At 40.8% G+C, this 14813-nt stretch overlaps 1 protein-coding gene across 9 annotated transcripts in view; it reads left to right on the top strand.

Moving 5' to 3' along the window:
- The first annotated feature begins 7247 nt into the window (after window positions 1-7247).
- The window catches only part of LRRFIP2 (LRR binding FLII interacting protein 2), a 125707-nt gene continuing 118141 nt past the window's right edge, over window positions 7248-14813 (top strand). For 5 of the 9 annotated variants that reach the window (XM_032792618.2, XM_032792619.2, XM_032792616.2 and 2 more), the window contains exon 1: window positions 7250-7701. The gene's annotated coding sequence lies outside the window, so the exon portion shown is untranslated. Of the gene's footprint in view, window positions 7702-14813 lie in introns of all 9 variants that reach the window. The other 4 variants (XM_032792623.2, XM_032792621.2, XM_032792622.2 and 1 more) reach the window with 2 other exon arrangements.

The following is a 14813-nucleotide window of genomic DNA, read 5'->3' as shown; positions in this document are numbered from 1 at the left end:
AGTTTTCAGCTTTTAATATTTCTCACGAGAAAAATGCATTTCAATCCTTGACAGATTTAAAAGTTAAATATTTTACTGTAGCCTTGCTCATATAATTTAACACCAAATGCATACATGAAGTATCTACCTTACCTCCAGGGAATCTGCTGTAAATTAATGTCAGATGTATGCACTGTGAGAAGGAGACAAAGCACAGATGACAAGAAACAACATGTAGCAGTCAGATTGAGTAACCTGGACAATTTATTTAATGGGAAATCAACATATCCTCTTGTCTAAAGTGAGTTTTACACCTTTAAAAACTATGATTTATTTTGTTTTTAAAGTGAAATACATTAGACAACCAGATTCACTGCTGGAGCATGTGAGAGAAGCTCCACTAAAATCAAAGGGCAATAAATTAAGTTGGTTGAGAGTATTTTGTTAAGCAAACAGTGTGTGCATTTCAGACTTATTTCTTGAGGAGAATTGTATAGCAGTAGTCCATTTGTGAGATACAAAAATGAGGGATTAAAGAAACAGTAGATCTCTCTTACGTGTGTGCTGATTATTAGTTTACTTACAAGTGCTCTGTATGTACACCATCACTGGGTGGAAGTAATGTATATTATTTGGGCATATAAAATATTATAAGACTAAAATATAGTCATATTACACTGGGCTTACATTCATTTATGGGGCTAAGGATATCTCCAATAACAAGATCCACTAGACTTGCAATACATTCTAAAACTCACTTGTACTGAGAAGCCAGGTTAAACTGAGTTGTAATAAAATTCCTACATAAGAGTGATTATGGTCTGAAAAGCAACTATGAAATAAAAATCATGTACATACTCAAAAGATCTGTGTGTTTAGACAAGTCTGCTTCATTCTGAGAAAAAAATAAGCTGTTACTGCTTTTCACTCCTGCTAATCCTGCAGACTCATTTGAAACTTACCCCTTAAAGAGATTTGTTACAGAACAGTAAACTGGATTCTACTTTGACTCATGTATCATCAATAAAATTGTTAATCAAGTAGCAATTACAAAATCTCTTACTGTTGACACACAATGTAGAAAGAACAGCTTTTGACTTTCAGATACCAGGCTGCATACTTCTTCCAGTATTTGGTCTATGATTTTATTTTATATCTATAATATCATTATCACAGATTTCACTTTGTGTGTAATCGCCTCCAACAGTTACTTCATACTCTCCAATGACTAGGGTCCTACCAAATTCACAGTCCACTTTGTTCAATTTCACAGTCATAGGGTTTTAAAAATAGCAAATTTCATGATTTCAGCTATTTAAATCTGAAATGTTGTTGTAATTGTAGGAGTCCTGACCCAAAAAGGAGTTGGGGGGAGGTGTCGCAAGGTTATTGTAGGGGGGGGCTGTGGTACTGCTAGCCTTACTTCTGCCCTGCTGCTGGCATTGGCGCTGCCTTCAGACCTGGGCAGCTGGAGAGCGGCAGCTGCTGGCTGGGATCCCAGCTCTGAAGTCAGAGCTGCTGCTAGCAGCAGCGCAGAAGTAAGAATGGCATAGTATGGTATTGCCTCCCTTACTTCTGTGCTGCTGCTTGCAGAGCTGGGCTTTCAGTAAGCAGCCGCCACTCTCTGACCGCCCAGCCGTGAAGGCAGCGCAGAAATAATACCTTGACATCCCCTCCTGCCCCAAAATAACTTGTGACCCGCCCTGCAACTCCCATTTTGGTCAGAATCTCCAATTTGAGAAATGCTGGTCTCTCCTGTGACGTGTGTGTATTTTTACCCTATATTATACAGAAGACCAGATTTCACAGTCCATGACGTGTTTTCATGCCCATGAATTTGGTAGAGTCCAACCAATGATCTATCCAGAAGGTTTCAGTAAGAATGTACTCTCCTGTCTGTATCCATCTGTTCTATCTTGTCTTAGATATAAGCTCTTTGGGGGAAGGACTGTCTTTTTCTCTGTTTGTACAGCCCATAGCACAATAGGGTTTTGATCTATGACTAGGCCTCCTAGGCACTATGATAAGAGATTTTCAACACACTCCTCCATGATAGTCAGTGTGACTGCTATGCTATACCAGAACATATTTTTATTAAAATAATCTCAGCCCTGAGGAACTTCCAATGTAAAAAGCGATATAGATAAAATGCGCTGGGAGACTCAGGGGAGAGAGCAAACTCTTATTTTCCTATTCCCCCTTCCTTACTGCTTCCCTTGTTTTACTCGTGTAATGTTGTTTGAGAAGGCATTTGATGTGGCTTACTGTTTGTGGGTGGGTATGATGAAATAAGTGTTTAGAAGAGTTAATATGAAAAGAAAAGGAGGCCTGACAGACTGGATTGTAAGTTTGTTTCATGCATAGTGGAAGAAGGCGGCAGAGATGAGTGAGAGGACACAAAAAGGGGAAATGAATGGAGTTACATCAGGGATGAATTTAACCAATAATAGTGAATGTGTGACATCACAGTAACTTTCTCATCAATAAATTATAACATCAGAACTCAGAGCTAAAGCTTCACTGCAAGAAGATAAAAGCCAAAGTGAGGAGGACAGAGAACCCTCATCCAAAATCAAGTATTTTGATTAATAGGAAACAAGCCCCAGGCAAATGTATTTCCTTGTATGCTCTCTCTATTCAAAATTGCTTCACTGTGAAAGTCTCTTTTTAAAAATTGTATACATGGGACCAGAACTTTATTGCAGGAAGCAGACACCAAGTCATAACTGAAATTGTTCCCACTAATCAAATTACAAGATTCCTACAGGATATGTTGTGCAGTGTGATCTTCTGTTTAAGCAGAATGCAGATTTCACCCTTTAAATGCTTAAACAGAACAAAGCAATTCAGTATAGCTTCCTCCCACAGGCAGTTCTTAGGGTCACAGCTAGGCTCTTCACATACATGTAGCGGTAGAAGTTCACATGGATTTTTTTTTCCAAATTAGCTTTTTTTAACTTAAAATTTCTCCACTGGCAGTAGCAAAAGTGAGAGTGCTAGTATAGATGAGCCACCACCATGTTATCTGGTGCTGTTCAGAACAGGCCTATATGATGTGATAGTTCAAAACATCAGCAGCAGCTGGCAGTTGGTCTATATTCAAATTCTCCCCAGTGGAGTTGAAACAATGGTACAGTATATACAGTAGGAAATTAAAAAAAAATGTTTAGTGTAGACAAGGCCTTAACTGGGCATGGGTTCACCTTGAAAATCTCTAATTTAAAAAAAAAAAAAAAAGGGGGTGAGGGGAATTGATATGCTGTTTGACCTGCAAGTTTATTTCCAGTATTTTTCTTTCTTGAATTTTTTACTAACTGAGATGACAAAAGACATTTAGAATATGGCACACTCTCTCTCTCAAAAAAAAAAAAAAATCCTTCCAGTGTCTAGAATTCTTTCTGTGAAAAAGTCAACATATTTTAGAAAGTGTTCAGAATTTTGCTGAATCCCATTTCTCCTGTTTTGAATCACAGGGTCATACAGCTCCGTACCCCTATCTCTCTAGAGATCCACCTTTCAAATTACCCCAAAAATACCGGCAATATTAAACATAACATACAATTAAGCATGAGCATCCAGCAGTTTTTAGTGGGGGAAAATTGATAATTCAATAATATTGGAAGCTAGTTCAGTGGCAATTTGAGAGGCTTTACAGACTCAAAGACCATTCTCTGCCTTTTCAAAACATTCTCAGCCTTTTCAAAACATTCTTCAGCCTTTTCAAAACAGAGATTCAAACATGATCTTTTCATTTGCATGCTTCTAATTAAATGTTTGTTAGACAAGTGGCTATTCAGCCACCTATCAGTGAAATTGTATTATGAATTGGTATTGTTGCATGTCATACCACCGCAGAATGTTTGCATACGATACTGTGTACTGCTTCTCAGAAAAGTAAACAATTGCCCCTTTTAAACCACAAAAATGCATGTCTTCTCTCAAGTGGACACACTTTTGACTGCATCATTAAAGAAAAATGTGCTGCCTATGATATGAAGAGAACAACATTACACAAACCCCAATACTTCATCATAAAAAAATGTACAAACACAAATGAAATTTTTTTCCCCCTACTTCTAGCAGTACATCGCCAGAGAAGCCATCCCACACAGAGCTAGAACATTTCAGAAGATTCCACATAGGCAGTCTAAACAGACCTAGAAAGAACTCATTAAAAAGGATATTCTAGAAGTTAGAAGGTTGCTCTCACCAGCTAAACCAAACCAAAATGCTCTTAATATTTTTATGAAGACTCCCACTAAACAATCATCAATTCCACAAAATCGGTAGGTGATTTTTTATTTTTTTTTTACAGGAATCAACTTAAAAAAAGAGATTACGTATAATTTAAGACCAGTCACTTTCTCTCTTGCTTTTACTTTGTGTTTGAGAGGACCTTTTTCCCCATGCATCAACATTTCTGCTTCACCTCATAGTGAGATCACCATCTATTACCACAAAAACTAACATATTACAAATAAAGCATAATGATTGCACTGCATGATCAAGTGACGAATGAGGGTGGGACAGGGTCAGGCCATTTTTTTTCTTTAAAACTGATTATCTTTAATTATCAAAGAAAAAGGATGAAACATTAGTGAAACTTCTAAGGAGGTTACTCTTTAAGTATGTGTACAAATTGTCTCCTCTATAATGAAGTCTAACTTTCTGAATTAAGATTGTAACAGCTGATGGCAGATTTAAGGGTTGGCAAATATTGACTTTGTCACTGTCAAAGTTCCTTCACCCTGGCCCCTTCCTCATTCTACTCTTGTATGTTGTTGTTTTTTTTCCCCCCAGTGGTACAGGATTATGTTTTTACTGAGCGCTTTAGAGGTATTTGTAACTGAGGCCTTATCATTAGGACTGCCACTTAATTTACTTACCAATTCCTCACTTTTTCACCCATGTCTTTTTTCCATGCTGCCCCTTACACATGAGCTGATCCATTAGAGACCATTATCCTTTCTCCAGATCTCTCCTTACATCTTTCTGATGCCTATGAGAAATCGGCCAGTTAATGATAAGCTGAAGGGCAGATGAGGATAGTAGATACTTAACCTATTTACAATAACAAAAACAGCTTGTAAGTGTGTATGGACTTTATCTAAAGCCCATTAAAAGGGATGGAAAGATTCCCATTAACTTCAATGAGTGTTGGATCAGGCCCTATGTGTATATAAAAATGGTATATATTTGTGTTCCTTTTCCTCCTATCACCTACATGTCATATTAGATAAGTAAACTCTTTGGGACCTATGTTTGTATAGTACCTAAAACATTAGCGCTCCACTCCACTCTTGTCTGGGGCTTCTGCAAACTGTTATATGATGTAAACACAAATGAGGGGCTTATACCCGGTATACACCAGCACTGTGACCCAAGAACCTCTGGATGTCACCTGGCTGAGGACAATGGGATGTCTAACTGTACAGGAACCCCCTGGATTCACTAAAAGAATGTCATGTAAGGTATCTACTGAAAGCCTGTGTCACATAACCATGGTGAGATGTATTATGGAGAATATTAGAGGACTTATGTTTATATACTACAAATTACGTTATCTAGGTGTGTAGGTCAAAACAGTAGAGTGACTTGAGCCAAACTCCTCCAGACGGACGCTGGGGGACCAATATATCAAACAACAAGAGCCTATTAGCATGCTAAGTCAAATGCTAATGAAGAGCTGGTGAAGATTTGAGAAGGAAACTAATCGGATGAGGTAAACAGCAGGGAAGGGGGGAACCTTACCTTGAGGTGAACATCAAAGGTCTGTTCTATTGGGGAGGCACAAAAAGAGGCACTACCATCCTTCACTTAGGAAGTTAACTGACAGTAGATGTGCTTCATGAGAAAGGGATCTCAACCAGGCTTGGCTGAAAATACTGGCATGAACTTTGAGACAAGCTTGTATAGACAGGAGGATAACATGTTGGTTAAGCTTAGGTTTTAGAAAACATGCTATGATGATGATTCATATGTAACAATTTGTTCCCATCTCTGATTTTTTTTAATTTTGTTTATAGTTGAACTTAAGTGCTGTGCCTTAAAGTGTAAACTGTGATACACTGTTCCTCAGAGAATAGAGGATTTGGGATTTTTGTCGGTATGAAGTGATCAGGAGCTATACACCACAGGGAGCTACACTGAAGGGACTCAGGGCTGGGGTGCACCTTTTGTCAACCAGCAAGGCAAAAACAGGGCCTGGTCCCTAGGAGAGTGCTTGACAGTCTGGGTGTGGTAGGGAGCTAACGCTCAGCCAGCACAATCAAGATTCCCTCATACTGGAGGCATGGAATAACAAGGTGACTCTCAGCACTGGCTGCCCTGAGAAATGTCACAAACATCCAAAAATTGGCAGTGCTCTTGAGCAGGGCTGCTATTTAGAAGAAAAAGAATTCAAGGTTTGGGCAGTGAAAGAGGGAAGTTGGTACTGAAAACACCAGGACTGAATCAATTTTGCAGGGCGAGGTGAGGGGATACAGCCTTGATTAAGGCTGGGGGTACATTGTTCCGCCGGGATATTATGATAATCCAGATTAGTTTATTCAACCTCGTATAACCGCCAAAGGCAGAAAAATTTACGAACCTACCTCTGCCTGCCACAGTTTTGACTCACATAGTCTAGCGCTGATACTAATGACTAAATCGGAGGTTGGAGCAGCTGGCATGTAACAGAGCCTTGCCAGGTTGGCGGATCCTGCTGTCCCTTTCAGGGCGCTTGTGCAACCTCAGCTGGCTGATGAGTGGCGGGGACGAGGACATTTTGACAAGTTGCTGCCATGAGTGTCACTCTCCTTCGTTACCCCGGGGCGGGCGCAGAGGGAAAACACACACTGCTGGCCCCACGCTGGGTGGGCCGCCTCCCAGAACCGCCGGCCTCCGCCCAGCACCCACTTCTTCCCGTGCGGGCTGGGCACAGGAAAAGAGAGAGACACGCTCCCCCTCACGCACCGCACTGAACGACAGATAACTGGCTGTTGTCACAGAGGCCACAGCGATTCACGCTGCCAATAGTCTCCTCCACAGCTGAGCAGCAACACCTCGACCGACTCCTAGTGCACTCAGCCACCAACAGGAGCATAGTCCGAGTGAGACACTGCACCCACCTCCGCAATAGCAAGCAGAATCGGCCCGGGCTCACTGCCTAGAAGCCCTGCCCGTAAAGCATACCCCTCGCCCTACTACTTGTGCGCAAGCGTCTGCGCCTTGTAGCCATAGTGGTACCGCCCCCCCCCGTGGACAGTAGTGAGGGGAGCGCGGTGCGCATGCGCGCGGTGGAACTTACAGAACTAGCTTCAGCGGCTACGACCGCAGCGCCGGTGTTCTACCGCTGGCGCAGCCCTGCAACCGCCACCTCGCGCTTCTCCTGCCCATGGAACCCTGAGACCGATTTGAAAATAACCGTTGTTCCTGTGGTCTGGCGATGTGCCTGTAACCGTCGGCGCGGGGGGCTGAGCATCGCCACTCTCTCTTGTCTCTCGCTCGGGAAGAACAGCTCCTTACCAGGGGCCTGGGGTGCCCCGCCCGGCAGCACCGCGCTTACCCAGGGCGGCTCCTCGGTGCGGGCTCCGGACCTTCCGCTTCCCCTGGGGCTCCTGTGGGCAATAGCCTGGACTGGAGCCCGGACCAGCGAGGCGCTCGGCTCGCGGGTTGGGTGTCAGGCGGCCCCCCCGGCCATTTCTTCTCCCGGCGCTGCGGACTTGGAGTGGACTGTCCTAGGTAAGGGACCCGGAGCTCGTGACCCTACCGGTCATGAGGAGGAATGCGGGGGGAGGGGAAGCCGGAGCCCCCGCTCCTGTGGGGGAGGCGAAGAGATGGGGGCAGAGGGACCCGGACCCCTGACTCTACAGGGGGAGAAGGGTGGTAATTGAAGACCTGAGAGGAAAAAGAAGGCAAATATTCAAATACCCCCACTGCCGCCTGCAATAAATTATAATATTTATGTATTATAGATGTATATGGTATGTGTATTGGTAGATATGAATCCTGCCTAGACCTCATGTACTTATCTGTATTTATTGTGAGATCCCCAAGTGCTATTCAGATGCCACATGCCCACTGATGGTTTCACAGGTGCGGTAGGAGGGGGCAGTGTCCTGTCCATGAGATGCTGTCCTCAGTGTTGAGGTGCTGCAAATAAATTACTACTGCTGTTTAAATTTTGTTTCTCTCTCTCTAATAAACTGAGTAGGGAATCCTTCTGTGCAGCACCGCTGAGATGGATATTTCTGTGCACTTTACCACCACGCCCTGATTCATGGTTTCCCAAACGGTTGAGTTTGCCCCCCCCAGGGTGGGCACAAAGGGCTATTGCAGGGGTTCAGACAGTCTTCTCTGTTATTCTTTGGGATCTCAGCTTTCATTTAAAAAGAAGTGCCGTTTAGCTGTTATGGAAAACCTTAAAAATGTGACCACAGTGTAACTGATACAGGGTCTGCCTGTATTTGCAGAGAGCCTGGAATGAAAGGTCTGTTGTAAGGCTACCCCATTCATTTAAATGATGATAGTTAGCATTGTTGACATTTCAAGTATTTCACAAAGTTTGAGAGGAGATCTACACAATCTAATCTGATTGAGCAATTATTTTGGGTAGGCCTTTAACAACACATGGTTGGGTTGAAGAGGAGCGTATGATTGACTTCATTTTCCTAGGGGAGCAGGGCTTAGTTTCCAACATTTTGGGAGACTGTCTTAAATCTCTGACTCTCCTGTGAGGAGGTAAGTTAAATCACTTCCTAGCTGCTATTTTTATTTTTTACTGTCTACTATGCCTCTAAATAAAAAATTAAAATACCTTTTGAGCTAGCAGTTGAAGAGCAGTGGTAACAATATGGTCTCCCTAATGCTTCACTGGCTAGTTGCATTGTGTCAGAACTGATTAAAGGTGCTGTAGAAATACAAGGTATCACTTGGGCCTTGTATCATTGTTTCTTCATTTCAGAAAGAGAATGCAGAATTAACAGGAATTGAGAGAAGCTCACTAATAGTGCCAGGTCTGATAATATTCTTGAGCTGAATCTGGGAGTAGTTAAGTATGAGGACTGAGGGAAGTTCTGTGACAGGTGCATCAGGCAAAATAGTGATAGTGTCCATTCTAGAGCAATCTGGAATTGCTTCAAAGGAAAGAATTCATTTTCATCATGATTCTCTTTAGCCAATATATAGAAGATGACATAGTGTTTTAATGTGAATATTGGAAAATGTGATTCAGATAGGAAGCCAGGTCACTGAGATTTGGGTAAGGTCTTAAAAATAAACAGCAAAAGCAGAACTCAAATTCATGTACAACTTGTTGTCTGAACATTACTAGATACAGTCTCTTAAGAAGCTTGTAATTTGATAGGACACATTGCTGAACAGGTATTTATTATAAGCAGAACCTCTGGAGAAGGAGAAAAACACAAAGGAGGTTTGATATAGTGGTTGATACTTGTAGTAAATGTTTAATGTGGTGCAATTTGTTAAATACTAATGCCACAATTCAAGCTTTGGTTTCTGTTGCCAAGCACAGGAAATTTTGGGGGAAAGTAATCTAGTTGATTAATTTGAAGCATGTTGTTTTTAGTGGTTACAAAATTACACTTTAATGACTCTTAAAGAAAGGAATTCATACCTCTATTGTACAGTATTTGCTACAACATATAGAAAATCCTCTTGAAACTAGATAACAGGTTAGTGTAAATGTATGTAACGGATAGTTAGTCTCTTTATAAGCCCTTTAAAAATATAGATAATCATGTGCATTCAGTGTGATAAAATATTTCATATTAGTAATGGTGCCTAGATACTAGAGTGATAGGCAATTTTGAAATAACTTAGTTTTTGCTCTCATGTGTTAGTCATATATTGTATAATTAATGAAATAGTAGGGAAGTATGCGGGTGTGCTATACGTACCAAACCCAAGATCCACCGTTCTCTGTGTTAAAAGATGCTGACAAATTCAAGTTATACTATTTTAAAAATATTTAATTTCCTAAGTGTCATTTTACAGAATGAACTACTGTGAGATTAAGTACTTCAGTTATCAAATGTTGAGGCTCTTAGTGTTTGTTTCTAATACATACTATTGTATAGTCAGTTTCAGAATGTGAGCTGTTTACCATGCATTTTGTTTGTGGGTTTTTGTTCTTTGCTTTTTTAATTTGTTAGAAAATAGAGCCTTGGTCTGTAATAGCAATATGTATCTTCAGTGAATGAATCTTTCCCTTATGTCATTTGGTGAGAAGATAATTATTTTTAAAATGTGTGTGAGAAAAGATGGGGATGTTGTTATAATGCTGTTCACTTAGTTATGAAATAAAAATCTGATCTCGTATTAAATCTCACTTTGCTGTAAGAATGTAGTTTTATTTTTGGTTTGGTTTTATGCATTTGTTTCAGTTTTCCCACTGCCTATCCTAAGCTCTAGTGCCTGTCCATAATTTAATACACAAACCTGTTACCTTGAGCTAAGTCTGGTGTTGCTTTTAGAGTTCCAGAGCACTGGCAGTTCTGTTCTCCTGTATCTCCAGCATGTTTAGCTACTTTGGGTAGCACTGACTTTTGAAATTCCAGCTATTTTCTTCCACTGCATCTCCCATCAAACCACAGATGCCTCAAATAGTGCCATGGTATGTTTTTTGGCTTGAGTGGCACGAACAGCTTCAGAGCTCCAGGAATAAATCTAAGAGCCCGAAGTAAAAGATAAACTGTGATCTGCTGCTATGTTAACACCTTATGGAGTATCGGTGCCTATAAAGTGCAACTCAGCAAGCCTCTCTCAAAGTATTTGTGCTTTGTAATCACATCTTATTTTATAAAGAATTTCACTGGGTGAAGTGAGCCTTTGTACCTTGTCTGGCATGACAGTGGCCACTTAGTACCAATTCTTTAAGACATCAGTTACCGTACACTTCTCAGCACAAGAATACATTACTGCTGCTGTATCTATGCCAGCATATTCATGCCTTTGTGGAGCTGTAAGATAACTGGCACATCAGGTTTGCTCGTGCAGTTGGTGCTGTCAGCCGAGGGTGTCGGAGTACTAACTAATCAGTAACCACAAGTTAGAATCCAGCAAACAGCTCCAATGGGAGCTGGAGTTTCATGTGTGGGCTGTGAATATTTTTAAGCCAGTTTTCCAGGTTGAGTGTTCTAGGTCAGTGATGTAGATTCAACCTTATTCAGCCAAATGTTCTACCTTTGTAGTCTCAATGCCTACTGACCAGCATTGAGGCATTGTGACTTCCATACCCTTATCTAGGCACTGGGCAATCTTTAATCGGTGTATATCAGGTTTTATTAAGGCAACAAATCTACCACTATGAGCATATTTCATCTTGTCATTTTTTGTGTTATCCAGCCCATACCAAATATCCTTGGGTTCCTGATCAGCTGTCCAAAGACTTGCCTTGTTTCTCAGAGACTGGCATAGCACAAGGAAGCACTGGTACATAGATCTGAGCACAGAGTCTTGTGGTAGAGAACATGATTTAGGACAAGTGGTCTCAGGACCAGTGAGAGTGATATATTAGACCTTCTTCCAGTGGGGCACATTAACAGTGAATTTCTTAGCCATTGACTTGAACAATAGGCTGAGGGGTCTCCTGCACTTTGTAACAAGAAAAGAAAGTATTAACAGGTGATGATGTCGTCATCCTTTGTGGAAAGAGGCTCCGGTGGGCTTTTAACAGATACCTCTGGTAGCTAAGTCCTGGAAAAGCTCAGGTATGTCAAATGTTAAGTGATCCTCATAGCCCAATGCTAGCCCATAAAACAGATGTTTGTTTTGTGTTTATAGCTCGCCATGCTTCTACCATCATGCTGAGAATCTGGCTTTGGATCATCCCCAAAGTGTACCTCATTCTGTCCCAGTGCAGGAGCCCTCTCAGTTGCAGTTTGATTACTGACAGTGTTAAAATTATTAGGTATGGTATATCCAGCCACGTGGCTTGAGTCCTGGCTGCATTAAAGCAATCTAGCGGAAGGACATGCAGCTTCAAGTGGGGGGAAAGTTGCAGTGTGGTACAAACAGCTCTCAGGGACCCCTTTATGTACCCCATTCTAAAGTTGTCTGACTCCATCTCTTCTTTTAGTCTTTTTCAAGGCACAGTAGCCAGCATTGCCACTTGGAACATGCACTGCTAGCGCTGAGCACAAGACCAGTGTGCATGGATGTTGGCTTCCATCTCTCACAATTTCTCTAACAATAGATACTGAACTGTTTTCATTATTTCCACCTATTATTTGGAATTGATTTTTTCCCCCCACAGGCCTCTAACCATGTGACAAATCCAAATTGCAAATTCCAACCATGTTCCATTAAAATCAAGGAAACTAATCGGAGTAAGGTACCGTACTACTTAATGTAAAGATATCACATCTGTTCCTTTTGAGATTGCTGGATGAACGGCACTTTAGATATTGGGGAAAACCCTGAGCCACCACAGATCAGTTATGATTCTCTGCTCCTATCCCGTCTGTTAATTATTTAAATTGTATTCATCCCATTTAGACTGTAAACTCCACAGAACAGTTATTTGTCTGACAGGCCTTCTGAGGCCCCCATAAAAACTTATAGCACTCTACAAGTAAAATATAATACTAGTAAAATGCACAGTATTGCAGCTCCACCACATAAATACAAGAATTAAATGTAAATCAGATTAATTTAACTGTGTAGTTCTTTGTCACAGAATAAGCAAAGAGCTATTGTTGGTTTATTTAAAAAAAAAAGTCTCTGTGCTTGATATTCTTCCTCCCCCTCTCAAGCCAAACTCACTGTTAGCATGTGTGGCTTGGACCTCACTGAAGTCAATAATTACACAGTTTACACCAGTGGTGAATTTGGCCCTATTATCTGTCATAGTATCAGAATGGGATTTTTCCTTTTTAATTTCCAAGTTATCCCCTCTCCCTTCCTGCAACAATGGCAATAGCATTATCTTATCTCCAGGAGGATGTCTGTATACATAAACCAGAGTTACACTCTGATAAGCAACTTTGTATCTATATCGCATTTTCCATCTCCATTAGGAAAATACTACAAATTAACTCTGGTTTACCTCCACTGGGGGTAGCAAATTTGAGAATCCTAATGTAGATCAACCACCAGTTAACATCACATTTTAAGCACCAGAATATTTAACCAAGACCAGAGAAGGTGATCCTTGGATTTATAAGTGAGGGGAATATCACTGAAGTAGGGAGATGCTTTTACCACAAATACGGCATTGGTGAGATCACTGCTGCAATACTATGCTCATTTCTGGTGTTGACGCTTTAAAAATGATGATGACAGTTGGAAAAAGTTCAGAAAAGACCTCCAAGAACATTTTGAGTTCTGGAAAACCTGTGCTACAGTAATAGACTAAAGAAGGTCAGTCTGTTTAGTTGAACCAGAGAAAGGAGACATGATCACAGTCTAAGTACATGGAGAGAAGATTTCTGATGATATAGGATCTTCAATTTAGTAGACAAAGTCATAACAAGATTCTGTGTCAGGAGGATGAAGCTACATAAATTCAGATGGGGAATAAAGCAAACATTTCTAATAGTGAGGGTAATTAACTATTGAAACTACTTAAGGATGTGATGGGTTCTCTTTGAAGTTTTTTAAATCAAGACTGAATGTCAAAAAGGCATGTGTTAGTGCAACCAAAAGTTATGGACGTAAAGCAGGAATCACTTGGTGAAATTCTGTCATAGCTGTTATACAGGAAATGATTATAGTGGTTCCCTCTGGTCTTAAAATGTATGAATCTATGTATATAATTGTGTGTTTTGTTTATCCACAGAGGTGCTTGGTTATACAGACGCTCTCTATATACATTCAAAACTAATGTGTCAATGTAGGTTTCATATGAACATGTCTTTCTCAAAAAAAATAAAATAAAATAAAATCAACACCACACCCAAACCTAGACTGGTGAAAGCATCAGTAGGCTGTACAGATCATGCACACCCTATGGTTCAAATGTTCTGCTTCCTGTTGTGTGGAGAGGTTAGCAGTTCAAACACTTCAACTGCTAGGCTTGCACTGGAAGCTTCATACCATGTGAAGAATGTATAAACAGCACAGCTCTGCTCTCCAAGAATGAATGGTTCAACCTCTTTAAGATACTACTTTTTTGTGTCTTCTGCTTGGTACTTGAGATCCATGTTATTGCTGGTGGTTGTTATCCCAAAGCAAGAACTGTACTCATATGGTATCCTGACAATCGAGTGCTATATAGTGGGGTTTCTGTTGATCTTTTAGCACTCACGTTTGGATGAGACATTAAACAAAAATCACTCTGTTCAGATGGCATTTAAAGACCCTGTGGCATTCTTTGAAAAGAGTTAAGGCAAGTGATGGTTTGTCTGTTTATAGAATTCTCTCACTATCTAAATGCCTTGCGTGTATGTGGTACCAACTCTCTACGTATAGATCCAGGCATCAGAACAGGTGGCACCATTGGAGGTGATTAGTGGTGTGGCCTAAAATATGATGTTTGTATCCTGAGGGAACATCATGAAGAGAGCTTTTGCAGTATAGTCTGGAATCAGAAGATCATGGTATTTGGGACTGAGAGTAGGGTTCTTCCCCAGGGAAGTGGGGTGGAAGGTGTTTTTAGGTTAAGTGTATACATGTAGATATATCAGGAGAGAATGTAAAGGAATAGAAAAAGAAATGAACAAAGTGATAACATGAAATAGTTGTAGGGAAAAGTTGATATTTGTGTTACCCTCTTATATGCCAAGCTAGTTATCTTTGAGGGGGCATTTGATGATAGACTTTTTCTGATACTGTAATAGAAAAATGGTGTCTTGGCAAACTCTCTTCTCAGTAAATTACACCTCTACCCCGAT

This window comes from Chelonoidis abingdonii, chromosome 2, assembly GCF_003597395.2.
Source record: "Chelonoidis abingdonii isolate Lonesome George chromosome 2, CheloAbing_2.0, whole genome shotgun sequence".
In the NCBI taxonomy this organism is placed as follows: Eukaryota; Metazoa; Chordata; order Testudines; family Testudinidae; genus Chelonoidis; species Chelonoidis abingdonii.
The sequence above is the reverse complement of the archived record's forward strand: the minus strand, read 5'-3'. Positions and strand labels throughout refer to the sequence as shown.